Here is a 15,939-nt window from a genome sequence, read left to right on the forward strand (position 1 = left end):
CAGGGCCATTAACCGAGACCCGCGTTAGGAAAAAGATGGACAGTAGCTTACCGTCGCCCGTGAGCAAGACAGGTATCTCCGGCCGGGGTTGTCGTCTGTCGACGAAGTCAGGCGGGCTGCTTGGCGCCGCAGCTGCAAAAAACAGCAGGCTTCATAGTCCAGGGGTTCCCGGCATGGGGAGAGCCGGAGAGGTTTCCTGCCGCTCGCGAATCGAGACGAGGTGGCGGTACTGCTGCACATCCCTGGCAGACGCAAAAACTGGGGAGGACAATGGGGGTGTTTGGACCGATAGGTATCTCTAGAAGTCGGTAAGAGTTGAATGATTTCAATGCCCGCTTTCGGAGAGGGGCGTTTTGGCGGACGAGCTGCATGGAGGCCGTAATCCTCGTCGAGCGTTTTGGCATCAGGATGTGTGTCGTTTGCCTTTTGAGCTATATACGTCGGATATTTGAGATAAATACACCAGTGCCAACTTCTCGTATTCACGATATGTACGTGGGCCTGCGTTTCAGCCGAGGCATGAACATGATGTTCTCCCTGAGCGACTTCGAATTTGGCCCACTTCGCGGGCTGGCGGGGTGGGTGGATCGAGAGTAAATGTATCTTGTAGGCCCGCTCGGTGACCATTACGAGGTTGGGGCGGTGTGCAGGAGACGCGTGTTTGGCCCGTTGACACCTAGACCAGAGCAGAGCTGCTTTCGCCATAGATGGCATGAAGTTTCCCCTAAGTCTCACCTTTTGCCTGATTACGATCGCGGGGGTGTCCTTAGTTGGGTGGCAGTGGGTTGGATTAGAGTTTTCCCATCTTTGTGCATCCAAAATCAGATCTGGCTGTGTATTGTTTGTGTGGGCAGGTTTGTCCCTCGTTCGGACGACGGGCTTGTCATGAGAGACGGCCAGTGCGCAGCTGATTGATGATGAGACGAGCGAAACTACTGGTGCCCAAGATTACTTGATTTATTCTGAGCCAGTGCGCCTGGATCTGGGTATGGGTGCCCTATGGAGGAGCAAGCAGGTGAGGAGACGGAGGAAACATTTGTAACCGAGAGGAACTGCAGCTCGTACAATGGTGGTGGCGAAGAGGTAGGCGATTCGTGCGAACCTGGGGCTAGGAGTATGGCCCGCGACACGGCACCGAGGATGGAGAGGAAGACGGCGTGGTCGTGTCAAGACAAAAGGGTCTTGTTGGACATGGAGGTGATGTTTCCGTTCTTCGTAGAGAAAAGTATGTTTTTGGTGTTTTTGGTCCCTCAAGTTCCCACAAAGTATAGGCTTGGTTTCTCAAGATTTTTTGGTATATATTTGGTCCCTCAAGTCTCAAAACTGGATAAGTTTGGTCCTAAACCAGATTTTGAGTATATTGACCAGTTTTGACCGCCACAAAACCGCCTGATGAACAGTAAATTCGAAAAAAAAACTTCAAAAAGATCTGAATTTTTTTGGGGTCGAATATGCTTACATGCGCAAGATGCGAACAAAATTTCAGGCTCTTTCGGCACGCGAGGAGCTCGTGGCAAAAAGAAAACAAAAATATCTGCCTGATGAATAGTAAATTCAAAAAAAATCAAAACAAAATCAAAAAATTATGAAACTTTTTGGGGTCCAATATGCTTAAGTGCGCAAGGTGCGATGAAAATTTTGTCCTGAAATGAGATCGGACGGGCTCTTGCAAAAATTTTGTCATTTTTTTGAAGTTTTTTTTTCAAATTTACTATTCATCGGGCGGTTTTGTGGCGGTCAAACCCGGTCAACATGCTCAAAATCTGGTTTAGGACCAAGCTTATCCGGTTTTGAGACTTGAGGGACCAAATGTATACCAAAAAATTTTAAGGGATCATGTCTATACTTTGTGGAAACTTGAGGGACCAAAAACATACTTTTCTCTTCTTCATATTAAAACCTCATTCCATGATATTTGTCAAACATAATTTGCAGCTGTGTTGTGTGAGATTCAGAACAAGACACCTGTACTGTTGGTTAGAATGAATCGGCAGTAGAAGCCGGGGCACGGCACTATCATTGCTTTGCATTGCAGAAAATGGCAGATGAGAGGGAGCACAGTTCTAGCAGAGTGTCTGCCCTTGAGACTTCGGTTCGTGCCTATGTTGATCAAAATTGGAAATGTTATTAATCCAGCAATTGGAACTAGCGTTGACTCTCTCGAGGAGGGCTATGAGTTTTACAACCTGTACTCTTGGGAAGTTGGTTTTGGTGTCCGATACGCAAAATGCCGTTTTAATGTACACCAAAAGAAGTTTGTGCGGAATGATTCAATCTGTTTTTGTCATATATGTAGTGTGTGTCACATTGGATTGACCATTTTACATCTGCTGCTGGTCTGTGAGTGTGTGTGTGCGCGTGTGGTCGACTAGGTGTGGGTGCAATGCCATGATGCGGCTGCTGAGATCGGATGATTGTGGCTGGTATGTGTGCGAGCACAGGTCAGAGCATAACCATGATCTATCAGTTAACTGTGGAGAGAAATTGGATTGGAAGTCACATCGGCACATAGATAGTTACACAAAGGAAGAACACACGCAGCAACACGCCAAAAGCTGGCAATCCACAATGAGCATCAGGCGATTATTGACATTGTTCGTTTGTGGTTTGACGTCATTATAGATGGCGTTTTATTTTCATAAGAACCATGTCACTTTGAGACCTCCATGTATGTATTCTACTAGACTATATGTTTACTGAATTTGGGGTAGCCATGGCATTAGCAGCGTGTTGCTTTTTCTGGTAGGTCAAGATAGATTGTGCTATGGTTTAAGAAAAAATGACCTTGTTTTTTTTCCAATGATATCTCTGTTGATATATGGGCTGTGCCGTCTATCTCTCGACCGAGATGAGGATGACGACGACGCCATATCTATGGTGGTGTTCTTGTTAGCTTTGCTGGATTGCAATGGATAGGGCAGTGCTGTTCTTGGCCGGTATAAATAGATTGTTTCCAAACGGTCTGATCGTGAGCCTAAACGTTCGGGAACAGAACACTTATGTGCAACGGCCCGTGCTGTAATACTATGGGAACATGAGAGCGTGCGCGTGCACATGTTCGTGAACTGCTTGCACAGCATGGACTTGATGGATGAAATGATGGCACCTCTGACCAGCCTAGCAGCACTGCGTCGCCTACATGGGATGACACAGTATTTACAAAGGAAATACGGTGTGGTATGAGTACCTGACAAGTGAAATACACGTAGTAAATGCGACGCTGCAGCTGATCTGTATGATGACTGACGATGGTGATTACGAGCTGCATGGAGCTCGGCCTCCAAACGGCATTTTCGCCGCTTTTGTTTCTTTCGTAGCGAAGCCGAGCTGGCTGAGACTATTGCATACCGCCATGGAGAAAAGGAGCACACAGCTAACTATATAGTAGTAGGAAAGGTCCGTACGACAGCTCAATCAAGTCCTCCTCCAACCAAACCTTAGCGTTAAGAGCATCTCCACTCATTCGGGCCCTAGGGACTCGAATTATCGCCGCTTGGGGGCGAACCAGCGGAAATTTAGGGGGCGCGGGGGGGGGGGGACTCGGGTTCCCAGTCGTCGCCCATTAACTGAGACCCGCGTTAGGAAAAAGATTGGCTTACCGTCGCCCGTGAGTAAGACAGGTATCTCCGGCCGGGGTTGGCGTCTGTCGACAAAGTCAGGTGGGCTGCTTGGTGCCGCAGCTGCAAAAAACAGCAGGCTTCATAGTCCAGGGGGTTCCCGGGGTGGGGGAGAGCCGGAGAGCCGGAGAGGTTTTCTGCCTTTCGCGAATCAAGACGAGGTGGAGGTACTGCTGCACATGCCTGGCAGCTGCAAAAACTGTGGAGGACAGTGGGGGCGTTTGGACCGATAGATATCTCTCGGAGTCGGTAAGAGTTGAATGATTTTAATGCCCGCTTTCATTTCTTTCATAGCGAACCTGAGCTGGCTGAGACTATTGCATACCGCCATGGTGAAAAGGAGCACACAGCTAACTATATAGTAGTCAAGGCCCGTACGACAGCTCAAAGCCCTCCGCCAACCAAGCCTTAGCGTTAAGAGCATTTCCACTCGTTCGGCCCCCAGGGACTCGAAATACCGCCGCTTGGGGGCGAACCGGCAGAAATTTCGGCATGGGGGGGGGGGCTCGGGTTCCCAGTCGCCGCCCCAAGATGGCCGAGACGTGGTTTTTCCAAATACAAGTTCGGCTAGGTTTGGACAAATTCGGACAAAATTCGGGCGGTTTCCATTGATATTTTACAAAATTAAAGACATAAAACAAACTTAGAAAAATAAAACTACGCAGCCGCCGCCCCGAGCCTATTGCATGCTGAGGAGCTTGTAGAAGGCGGTGTAGTCGCCGCCGCCACCGTCGCCGTCGTCGTCCTGCACGCCACCGCCGTCGTCGTCCTGCACGCCACCGCCGTCGTCGTCCTGCACGCCACCGCCGTCCTTGCTGCAGCCTTGCCCTGGGTCGCCGTGGCAGAAGGGGTTGGACGGCCCTCGTCGCTACCGTCGAGGATGACGACATCGCCCTTGTCGCGGCCGCGGCGCCGAGCGGCGATCTCCTCGAGGGCGCGGCATTGGCGCTCCATCTCCTCCCGGACATATTCGTTCCGCGCCCATTTGAGGCCCGTCTCGTGGTCGGCAACCATGTCGACGTGCTCCTGCTTCACGATGATGGGAGGCGTTGCCGACTCCTTCTTCGGCCTGACGAGGCGAAGATGGCCGCGGGAAGGAGGGGAAGGTTGGTGGCGCCGACGCTCTGGCGTCTCCAGGGGATCAGCCTTGATGGTGGCGAGCGGCGACGTGCTGGAGGAGCGGGAGGAGGAGGAAGCGCTCGCCATGCGCCTCGGCAGCCAAGAGCTGCCGCTCCGGCGGGAGAACATGGGCACTGTTACTCTAACGGCGGCTTGTTTCCGCCCTCGAGGTGCTCAAGGACGGCATGGAGCGTGCACCCGGGGACGACCCACCACTGGCGGCAGTCGTCGGCGTTGTGGCGCCCCCTTGGCGCCGGTGCGTTGTTGGTGAAGGCGAATTGCTCCTCGTGGCGGCGCTGGAAGTATGCTGTCCACAAAACGTGGTTGTCAGTGGCGTACGGAAGGTCCCGCACCTCCTCCGGCAGGGACGCCCGAATGAGCGCGATCGGCGTCGGTCGGCGGCCGGGGGGGGGGGGGGGTCCCGCACCTCCTCCGGCATGTCCGGCGGCGCCAGGTAGTTCGCCTCATGGAGGAGGCGCGCCTCCCACTCGTGAAGGTGGCGGCGGCCGAAGCCGTTGGCCGCCGCTCCGTCGTCGGGGAATCGATCGACCATCGGTGGCTTGAGACAGGGAGAGAGAGCGGCGAAGGAGAGAGGGGCGTCGGCGGCGAGAGAGAGAGAGAGGATGTGGCGAGGGAGTGTGCGGCCAACGGCGAGGGACAGTGGCTTTTATAGCGGTGGGTGGGCGGCGAGCGGGTGGCAGCCATGTGGACGCGTGGCGGGACGGGGCGGGTGAGGGAGTCCTGGATTAAGGGGTCCTCGGGCGTCCGGACTATGTAACATGGGCCGAACTGATGGGCTATGAAGATACAAGACAGAAGACTTATTCCCGTGTCCGGATGGGACTCTTCTTTGCGTGGATGGCAAGCTTGGTGTTCGGATATGTAGATTCCTTCCTCTGTAAACCGACTCTGTACAACCATAGGCATCTCCGGTGTCTATATAAACCGGAGGGTTTAGTCCGTAGGGGCAATCACAATCATACAAGCTAGACATCTAGGGTTTAGCCATTACGATCTCATGGTAGATCAACTCTTGTAATTCTCATATTCATCAAGATCAATCAAGCAAGAAGTAGGGTATTACCTCCATCAAGAGGGCCCGAACCTGGGTAACATCGTGTCCCCCTTTTCCTGTTACCATCGACCTCAGACACACAGTTCGGGACCCCCTACCCGAGATCCGCCGGTTTTGACACCGACAGCGGGACGTGCAGCGATGCACCTTCACTATGCCGCCCAGGAGGAATCAATGGAAGGCTGACCGGCGGCAGCCTTCACATTGGTTTCCACAGGAAACCGAGGCGACGAGGACGACGAAGGCACCCAGTTGCTGACTCGGCGGGTCCACATGTTTTCACGCCAAATTCGTTTCCCCCGGGTGCCTCCTAGAGCGCCGGGTTCAGCCTGGGTCTGCCGACGTCAATTTCGGCCCTAACCGGCGAAAATTGAGCTCCTAAGGGCGTGACTGGGCCGATTTTCTCGAGCTGACGATAAAAAAAGGGCCTGGGAAGCACCATCTCTCATGAGACCGTGAGTACCTTGTCTGTGAAAAAGTCTCCCACGATTAGCGCTGTCGCCCTGTTGCCCGTTGCCCTTGTCTTTCTTCCTGCGTTTTCTCCCAACGAGATTCAGATTAGAAACGCTGGTGCCTCCTTGCTACTCGTTTCAATAACTTGGGTACTCATCAATGTTTGAAGGCCGTTGCTGATTGTCATTGTTGGTTTACTCATGCATGTGCCATGTTCATTGAAATTGCCGTTGATCGCTTGTACGTTCATAAAGGTTAGTGTATGCGCGTATATATGAACGCTTGTGTCTGTACTGATGCTAAAAAAAATTGCCGTTGATTGAACGATGTGGCGATTCCTTATCTACTATCTACTACCACTATAAAAGCACGAAAGGGCGGAGAACCAAGTCATCCTATCCATCCAAACCTGCAATCTAATGGTCTACATTCCTTCAAAACACCAAACACGTTTTATGCTTTAATTACCCACCATGCCATTGGGTTACCATCCTTACAAACACGTCCCGTCCAAAAAATAATAATTCCGGGTCCTCCCGCGACCACGCACTCGGGCAGTTTGGCCACCGCCCACCTCTTCACCCACATCCTCCCCGCCAGACCCCCGCGTCCTCCCGCCCCGTTCCTCCCGCACCTGTTCGCCGCCCTTCGCCCCACCACCCCCCTCCTACCGGAGCCGCCCCCGCTGGATCCGCCCTTCGCCGCACCCCGTTGGAGCCGCCCCCTGCCGCGTTGGATCCGCCCTTCGCCGCCCCCCCTCCCCCGTGCCGCTGGAGCCGCCGTCGGAGCTGCCCTTCGCCGCAGGCCGCCGCCGAGCCGCTCGCCGCTGTTCCTCTTCTGCTTCACCTGAGACTACAGGTGCACGGGCGGGAGGATTTCCCTAGCCCTACCCCGTCCTCTCATCTCTCGATCTGATTGAAGCCACGGCCCGGGAATGGCAGCTGAGTCGTCGGCGGTGGCCGGCATGCGGAAGGCGCCCTCCATTGAGTGGCGGTGGGTGTCCGCGGGGGAGGAGGAGGACGACAAGCTGGAGGGCCCGCGGCCGTCGGGGCGGCGGGAAGGGGATGCAGCTTCGAGTCCGAGGACGAGGAGGACAACGTCGACTACGAGGACGAGGACGAGGAGCACTGGGAGGCCAGGAAACTCCTGTCACGCACGGCCACCGCCCAACTGCCTCGCGGCCACCCCCGTCCGCTGGTGGCGATCTTTGTGCCTCCAACCGATGGCGATGAACCATGCCTTTTTCATGGTATGTATCACAGGCACCAAGCGATCCACATCTTTATTGTGCGATGAACGCAACTTATATGTGCATCTCTTTCTTTCTCTGATCTTCTCCCTCTCATAAGTAGTTCTATACTTCTTAAGTCTGAATGACGTTTCCTTGTGGTAGGAGCAGACGATATTGGATCTGAGTTCGTGAAGGAGGAGCAAATGGATATTTGGATTTGTGTTGCTCCTTATGAATATATGTACAAACATGTTTTCTTCAGGTTATTACGCTTAACAGTGATGATCTAATCTTAGAAGATTTAAGTTCATGAAGGATAATAAAATTTGCGGCGTACCTGTAGCAGAAGGTCCTAAAAGGAAACTTTTGGTAGTGTGAGCATAGGGATATTTGTTACCGTCTTGAAGTTCATGAAGGCTTACTCTTACTGATTCAGGGGGCACCTGCATTATTCGGTATTTTGGTACAACTTAAGTATAGGATATGCACCTTCCATTTGTCTATGCATAATTTTTCTGCTCATGCATGGTGCATACTTTTGACTTACATATGATGTATTCAGCGATGTCATTGGTGACTCATGTGAAGTTGATGTTTTTGATTCAGGTGCAATGACACCGTGGCAGCCATGGAGAATATATGCATGAAGCCGTGAGCAGTAAGCAGCTTAGCTATTTATTATTGTTGGCCTTTTGAGTTTGATAGTATTGCTGGATTACCTGCATATTAGATGATGAGTAGCTTGAGAAAAGCAAACCTTATCATTTCTAAAATGTGCTGTTTTTTAGCATAATTAATCGTCGTGTGCTTATACCAATTATACACTGCTAGATAGACATGCATAAGTATGCAGGTTGACGCATAAGTCATTTTACAGTATGATGATGGTGACAATCAACTGAGCTTCAACAACTTATAACTGCATGGCGAGTGGTCGAATGCATGCCTCCCCACACCTCTGTCGATCCTTTTTTTCTGGTATAAACAGAATCTCATTGTGCCATCTCACATTGCCAATATATGCCCAGCACCTCAAAGTAGTATTATAGCCTCTATCACTCATATAACCTGATACAATTTGTCTCCTATCATTTCAAATGTGATTGCCTTCTATTCCGCATTATTTAAAGTTGTTGCCGAAACCTTCTCCATGCAGTGCCTTCCCTCATCATATGAGCTGCTAGCCCGCGCGCACTAGCTAATTTTTGTTCACCCTTTCTTCCCTATAATCTTTCTCTCCGCTTTTACTTCGCGATCCTGTAGCTGTATATTAGGATGATATGCTGAGCACATATAAGATCGTCACAAGCAAGATAGCTGGACTATGGAGTGCCTAGGGCAGTGGTAATTCATAAATTGCATGATGTTTAATGGGAAGCATCTGAGAGTACCAATGTCCAGTAGTAAGATCTGATTTTATAGGTGATCAAGCCAATATAAGTGTACGTGCATCCCCTTTTAGTACAGATTTATAAAAAAATATGATATATGCTATGATATTTTCCAGAACAGTTTGGCCCTTGATCTTGAGGCACTCATGTGTATTGCTTTTCTTCCTAGAGAAATACATGTCTATTGATTATTATTGGAATTGGTTTGAAGAAACAGAGTATGATCTTCTTTCACAAGTAGTGATCATAAAACAACAGGGAGAGGCGTTTTAGCTCCCGGAGGGTGTTTCAGCGGTGTGCTCGAGGACGAGCGTTGACAGCGCGGGTGTCCGATTTCCAGCGGCGCAGACATGGCGATGGATTTCTCCATCTCTCCGGTAGACAGGTCAGAAATCCCCTTCTTGGACAAGAAATCTTCTTCCATTTACTATCCAGCATCAGAGAGATCTTAGAGCTTCAGTTCAACGCGTGCAGGTTGCCCATCTTCCCGGATGAGGCGGCTAGCGCGGTGGCCCTAATGGATTTGATTGGTGGCGAAGAGGAATCCGCCAATGGATCTTGTGGGGCTGTTGTCGCCGGATTTGCGCATGGCTCATCTGGGCAGTTCGTACGTGGTGTTGTGTGCAGCAAGGAGAGGACTGTAGCTACCGGTGGAGCCGCCATGTCCGGTTTCAGTGAGAGCGAGGGTGACAACGCAGATGCAATTGACCAAGCCAATGACCAAAGCACATATTGATGAACACCAAGAGGCTGTGATTCAAGATCGAACTGAAAGTGGTGATGGAGGGTCTGCTCAATCTACTACTTGCAAGGTGGATCCGCAAGCCCCTGGGTGGACTTAGAGGTAATAGGCATTTACTTATAAGAGGTAAATGGTCTGTAGCAAAACCAGAGTTGCGATGATGTCTTGGTTATTGTAGTTTCATATGATCCCCTGAGGCATTGTCAGAGTAGCCCAGCTTTTTTGTTTTGGTTGCCTGGACTATGAGAAAGTAAATAGAACTGGAAATGTTGTGATGGATATGAGTGTTGTAGTTGTACTGCCATGTGTTGGATCTTGCATTTCCCCTGAATTAGTTTCTTGTTACAAAAAAAAAAACTAGACAGATGTACAAAAAATGATTGGTATTTCATATATAAGAATTTTGCTTCATGTTGTTGCAGAGTAAGAGTCGGGAATCAGCCAACGGATAGAGCCCCATGCCCAGAAAGATTAGGCGCGCTGGAGGAGACAATTCGAGGGCATGCAGATAAATTGGGGGACCATGTAGTTGAGCCTGCTATTGGCTTAACATTCGACTCCTTGGGTGAAGCATATGATTTTTGCAACCTTTATTCGTGGGAGCATGGTTTCGGTATCAGGTAAGACATGCCATTTTGCTTGTTTTTCGTGGTAAACACATCTATGGCAAGTGCACACATACTTTTCAATGTTTCAGTAAAGAGTCATCCATCGGGCATGAAGCAGTAGAACCATTGACTGAAGATTCCTTAGTTTACACATGATGTCTGACGAAGTGTGTCACTGCTCATGGAATTTTCAGAGTTAGAGTAAGAGGTCATCGATCCAACGGAGTTAGAATATTGATCATTTGAAATTAGATTGTAGGTCATGGACAGTGTGTGAACATGTATGCTAATTGCCGACTAAATTTTCGGAGTAAAATATGACGTAGATTAGAAACACACGATTTCGTCATGTCATTGCAGAGCTTGATTAAGTTTATACAGTACATTTTATGGAGTATGCTAACTCTCCGCTGCACTGAAATTACAGGACACCCTGTCCCAGCGGGCTCGGCACATTCTCCGCTCCGCTGAAATTACAGGACACCCTGTCCCAGCAGGCTCGACACTCTCCGCTCCGCTGAAATTACAGGACCGGACACTATGTCTGGAAAGAATTGGTGCACTGGAGCAAATGATTTAGGGGTATACAGATTAGTTGGGTGAGCACGGTGCTATTGGGCTAACACTAGACTCTATGTAAGAAACCTATGATTTTTACAATCTTTATTCATGGAAGCATGGTTTCGCCATTAGATATTATGGGAAAAGTAGGCTTAATGTCGGGAAGACAAAATGTATGAAGGAAGTTGTCTGCGGATGGTTGGGAGAGGAGAGTGGCGCAGCAGTGGTGGCAGGAGGAAGAAGATTGCTCCATCCATCAGTTGGCCGAGCTCCGGCGTCCTCACGTCAGGCTTGGCTTGGAGTATTGACAATGAAGCATTCTACATGGTATGCATCCAGATCCGCTTCATCTGCTAGACGCTAAATCGAGTCAATGGACCAGTTGGCTAGAATTAGAAATTAACTGCGTGTATTTTGTGTTTGCGCCTCCGTGTATTTTGCTGGACGCTTAGTGTGTTCATCGCTGGGAGGAACTATCTCTAAATTAGTTGTTATTATTGCAGTGTAGTAGCCAACGTGCGTGTGGACTAATGTTTAATTATGTGAGATTACCCCAAAATGCTTGATGCTGTTAAGCTGCAAAATGCACCTTCGTAGATAGACTGAGAACCTGACAACCAACGTTTTTCCAGCATTTTATTTGCCCCAGTGATGTCTTTCCGACTTTTTTTCCTGTGTCGGTGGCAAATCTTGCCATGTGTTGGTTGTGCGTGTAAAAAATAAAACCTCTACCCATGGACTCCTGTTGTGAAGTTTTAGAAGACGCCCGGTACATTTTAGGGGGCTCATGTGTAAAACTTGTACTTGGTCTATCTGTATGTGACATCTACCAGTTTGAATTAAAAAATCGTTAGTCATGGGACGCAAGGTGTCGATGGAGGTGGTGGGGGCAGCTAGAGTACCACGGGCGGCTCCGTTTGTCCCAATGTCTGTACCAGCGATGGCGTCAGGGAGGAAGCGCATTGAGTGATACTGTTGTGTGGGCATCATGTACTGTTTTTATATTAGAAATACGAACCGAATACCAAGCCATGCCCAAATCACGAGGCACCTGTGTGGTCTAGATTGCAGGAGCATCTGGACCCGGGAGCCGAATTGCATTTCCGGTTCTAACTTTTCTCTAAATCGAAAGAATAAGACACGTTTTAGTGCGTTTGTTCATTCATTTTAGTCCATATGTAGTTCATATTGATATATTCAAAACATCTTATATTGGTGAATGGAGGGAGTATTATTTACACCTTCCATGCGATTTAATTTTTCTTTCACCCAAACAAATACTATTTTTTGGTGAAACAGATGCAGATGAAAAACTATGTAGAACCAAACAACTGTGTTAATAATCATAATTATGTGATGGAGTTAAGATGTGCGTTGCACGTGCAAGCTTACTAGTAATAACTAATAGTTGTGACATGGGATCAGATGTAAAATACAGATCTAATTTTATATTTCATTTTTATATTAGCTATACTTTCTATTGGAAAAATGAAGCAAAAGAACGGACCTTTTTTTGTTTCTAAACCACCTGCTTCAATTTGTAACCATGGCGCTGTAAATTTGGATTCAACTCTGATGAGATTATTAGCTCCTAGTACATATCTCGTAGGTATAGTACATCTAAATTTAGATAAGTAACTGCCAAACTTGGCTATCATTGTGCTTATATGCGCTAGGCAAAATATAAACACGTACTCCCCTATGCTTAAATACTGGCTCTGCCCTAGGAGCACGCGCCCACGATCTCCCCCGTGAAAACCCTGGGGATGGCCTCGTGACGGAAGGATGCATATGGCCGCATCGTAAAAGCAAAACCATTTTTCTCTGAAAAAACATTTTGTTCAGCGGGCACATGCATAGTAACAAATCGTTTACTTCACAAGGACGACAATCTGGCACGTCCTCTCTAGGGTTGGATCTCAGCCCACTAGCATTGCCTTGTTCGAAAACGCACAATCCTAAGTTTTTGTTCTTTATAATTTTTATGTTTTATCAATATTTTTTTATTTACACATTTTTCAATCTTTTAGGCTCCAGACGGACATTAGAGCATTACAGCTGAGGACACCAAATCCGGATATTCAAACGCCCGTGGATGTGCCGGGGCGCGTCCACCGGCAGTGACTGGGCCGTCGCATATGCGGCCCGGATTTGGGCTGGATATGAGGGGTGTCGGTCAGCCCGAGCGTTTGTGGGGGTGGAGGGGGGAGGGGAGATCTCCCATGAAACCCTAGCGATGGCCTCGTGACGAAAGGATGCATATGGCCGTATCGTAAAAGCAAAACCATTTTTCTCTGAAAAAACATTTTTTCGACGGGCACATGCATAGTAACAAATCGTTTACTTCACGAGGACGACAGTCTGGCACGTCCTCTCTAGGGCTGGATCCCAGCCCACAAGCATTGTCTTGTTCGAAAACGCACAATTCAAAGGTTTTGTTCTTTATAATTTTTATGTTTTCTCAATATTTTTTATTTACACATTTTCGATCTTTTGGGCTCCAGACGGACATTAGAGCATCTACGGCCAAGGACACCAAATCCGAATATTCAAACGCTCGAGGGTGTGTCGGGGCGCATCCACCGGTAGTGACTGGGTCGCCCCATATCCGGCCCGGATTTGGGCTGGATATGAGGGGTGCCGGTCAGCCCGGGCGTTTGGGGGGGGGGTCCGAGGTGCCCTATTGAGTTGGTTTTCTTTGACCGGTCCACCTGCCTGGGCGTTTGAGACCGTTTTTGTTGGGGAACGTAGCATGCAATTTCAAAAAAATTCCTACGATCACGCAAGATTTATCTAGGAGATACATAGCAACGGGAAGGGAAGAGTGTGTCCACGTACCCTCGTAGACCGAAAGCGGAAGCGTTAGGTTAACGCGGTTGATGTAGTCGAACGTCTACCCGATCCAACCGATCTAGTACCGAACGTATGACACCTCCGAGTTCAGCACACGTTCAGCTCGATGACGTCCCTCAAACTCTTGATCCAGCAGAGGGTCGAGGGAGAGTTCCGTCAGCACGACGGCGTGGTGACGGTGATGGTGATGTGATCCACGCAGGGCTTCGCCTAAGCACTACGACGCTATGATCGGAGGAGTAAACTGTGGAGGGGGGCATCGCACACGGCTAAGAGAACAATTGATGTGCTATGGGGTGCCTCCTGCCCCCATATATAAAGGTGGGGAGGAGGCCGACCACAAGGGGGCGCGCCATGGGGGGAGTCCTACTAGGACTCCACTCCTCGTAGGATTCGCCCCCCCTTTTTCCTTTGTTACCGGAGGGAAAAAGGAAGGAGAGGGAGAGGGAGAGGGAAAGGGGGGAAGGCGCCGCCCCCTCCCCTTAGTCCAATTCGGAGTGCCATGGGGGGGGGGCAACCCCTTGTGGCCCCCCTCTCTCTCCACTAAGGCCCATGTAGGCACAATACTTCCCTGGGGGTTCCGGTAACCCCTCGGTACTCCGATAAAATACCCGAACCACTCGAAACCATTCCGATGTCCGAATACTACCTTTCAATATATGAATCTTTACCTCTCGACCATCTCGAGACTCCTCGTCATGTCCGTGATCTCATCCAGGACTCCAAACAAACTTCGGTCACCAAAACACATAACTCATAATACAAATCATCGTCGAATGTTAAGCGTGCGGACCCTACGTGTTCGAGAACTATGTAGACATGACCGAGACACATCTCGGGTCAATAACAAATAGCGGAATGGGGATGCTCATATTGGTTCCTACATATTCTATGAAGATCTTTATCGGTCAAACCACAATAACAACATACGTTATTCCCTTTGTCATCGGTATGTTACTTGCCCGAGATTCGATCATCGGTATCATCATACCTAGTTCAATCTCGTCACCGACAAGTCTCTTTACTCGTTTCGTAATGCATCATCCCGTAACTAACTCATTAGTCACATTGCTTGCAAGGCTTATAGTGATGTGCATTACCGAGAGGGCCCAGAGATACCTCTCCGATACTCGGAGTGACAAATCCTAATCTTGATCTATGCCAACCCAACAAACACCTTCGGAGACACCTGTAGAGCATCTTTATAATCATCCAGTTACGTTGTGATGTTTGATAGCACACAAGGTGTTCCTCCGGTATTCGGGAGTTGCATAATCTCATAGTCAGAGGAATATGTATAAGTCATGAAGAAAGCAATAGCAATAAAACTTAACGATCATTATGCTAAGCTAACGGATGGGTCTTGTCCATCACATCATTCTCTAATGATGTGATCCCTTTCATCAAATGACATCATATGTCTATGGTCAGGAAACTTAACCATCTTTGATTAACGAGCTAGTCAAGTAGAGCCATACTAGGGACACTCAGTTTTGTCTATGTATTCACATGTGTACTAAGTTTCCGATTAATACAATTCTAGCATGAATAATAAACATTTATCATGATATAAGGAAATATAAATAACAACTTTATTATTGCCTCTAGGGCATATTTCCTTCAGTCTCCCACTTGCACTAGAGTCAATAATCTAGATTACATAGTAATGATTCTAACACCCATGGAGTCTTGGTGCTGATCATGTTTTGCTCGTGGAAGAGGCTTAGTCAATGGGTCTGCAACATTCAGATCTGTATGTATTTTGCAAATCTCTATGTCTCCCTCCTTGACTTGATTGCGGATGGAATTGAAGCGTATCTTGATGTATTTGGTTCTCTTGTGAAATCTGGATTGCTTCGCCAAGGCAATTGCTCAAGTATTGTCACAAAAGATTTTCATTGGACCCGATGCACTAGGTATTACACCTAGATCAGATATGAACTCCTTCATTTGCTGCTTCCGAAGCAGCTATGTACTCCGCTTCACACGTAGATCCCGGCACGATGCTCTGCTTGGAACTGCACCAACTGATAGCTCCACCATTCATTATAAATACGTATCCGGTTTGCGACTTAAGAGTCATCTGGATCAGTGTCAAAGCTTGCATCGACGTAACCATTTACGACAAGCTCTTTGTCACCTCTATAAACGAGAAACATATCCTTAGTCCATTTCAGGTATTTCAGGATGTTCTTGACCGCTGTCAAGTGATCCACTCCTGGATTACTTTGGTACCTCCCTGCTAAACTTATAGCAAGGCACACATCAGGTCTGGTACACAACATTGCA

The 15,939-nt window shown here is 48.6% G+C and overlaps 1 long non-coding RNA gene across 15 annotated transcripts; it reads left to right on the forward strand.

Annotated features, from left to right (window-relative positions):
* Positions 1–6,792: 6,792 nt before the first annotated feature.
* On the forward strand, positions 6,793–11,356 carry LOC109765073 (uncharacterized). Of its 15 annotated transcripts, none has more exons than XR_012205044.1 (8): positions 6,793–7,513; positions 7,658–7,757; positions 8,102–8,153; positions 8,373–8,473; positions 9,145–9,271; positions 9,361–9,730; positions 10,051–10,248; positions 10,664–11,356. It is a non-coding gene; the product is annotated as an uncharacterized lncRNA (long non-coding RNA). The 15 variants fall into 15 exon arrangements; XR_012205043.1 differs by having other exon boundaries at positions 6,817–7,513; positions 7,658–7,950; XR_012205050.1 differs by having other exon boundaries at positions 6,817–7,513; positions 7,664–7,757.
* Positions 11,357–15,939: the final 4,583 nt, after the last annotated feature.

The sequence above is a fragment of the Aegilops tauschii genome, chromosome 3 (genome assembly GCF_002575655.3).
Source record: "Aegilops tauschii subsp. strangulata cultivar AL8/78 chromosome 3, Aet v6.0, whole genome shotgun sequence".
NCBI lineage: Eukaryota > Viridiplantae > Streptophyta > Magnoliopsida > Poales > Poaceae > Aegilops > Aegilops tauschii.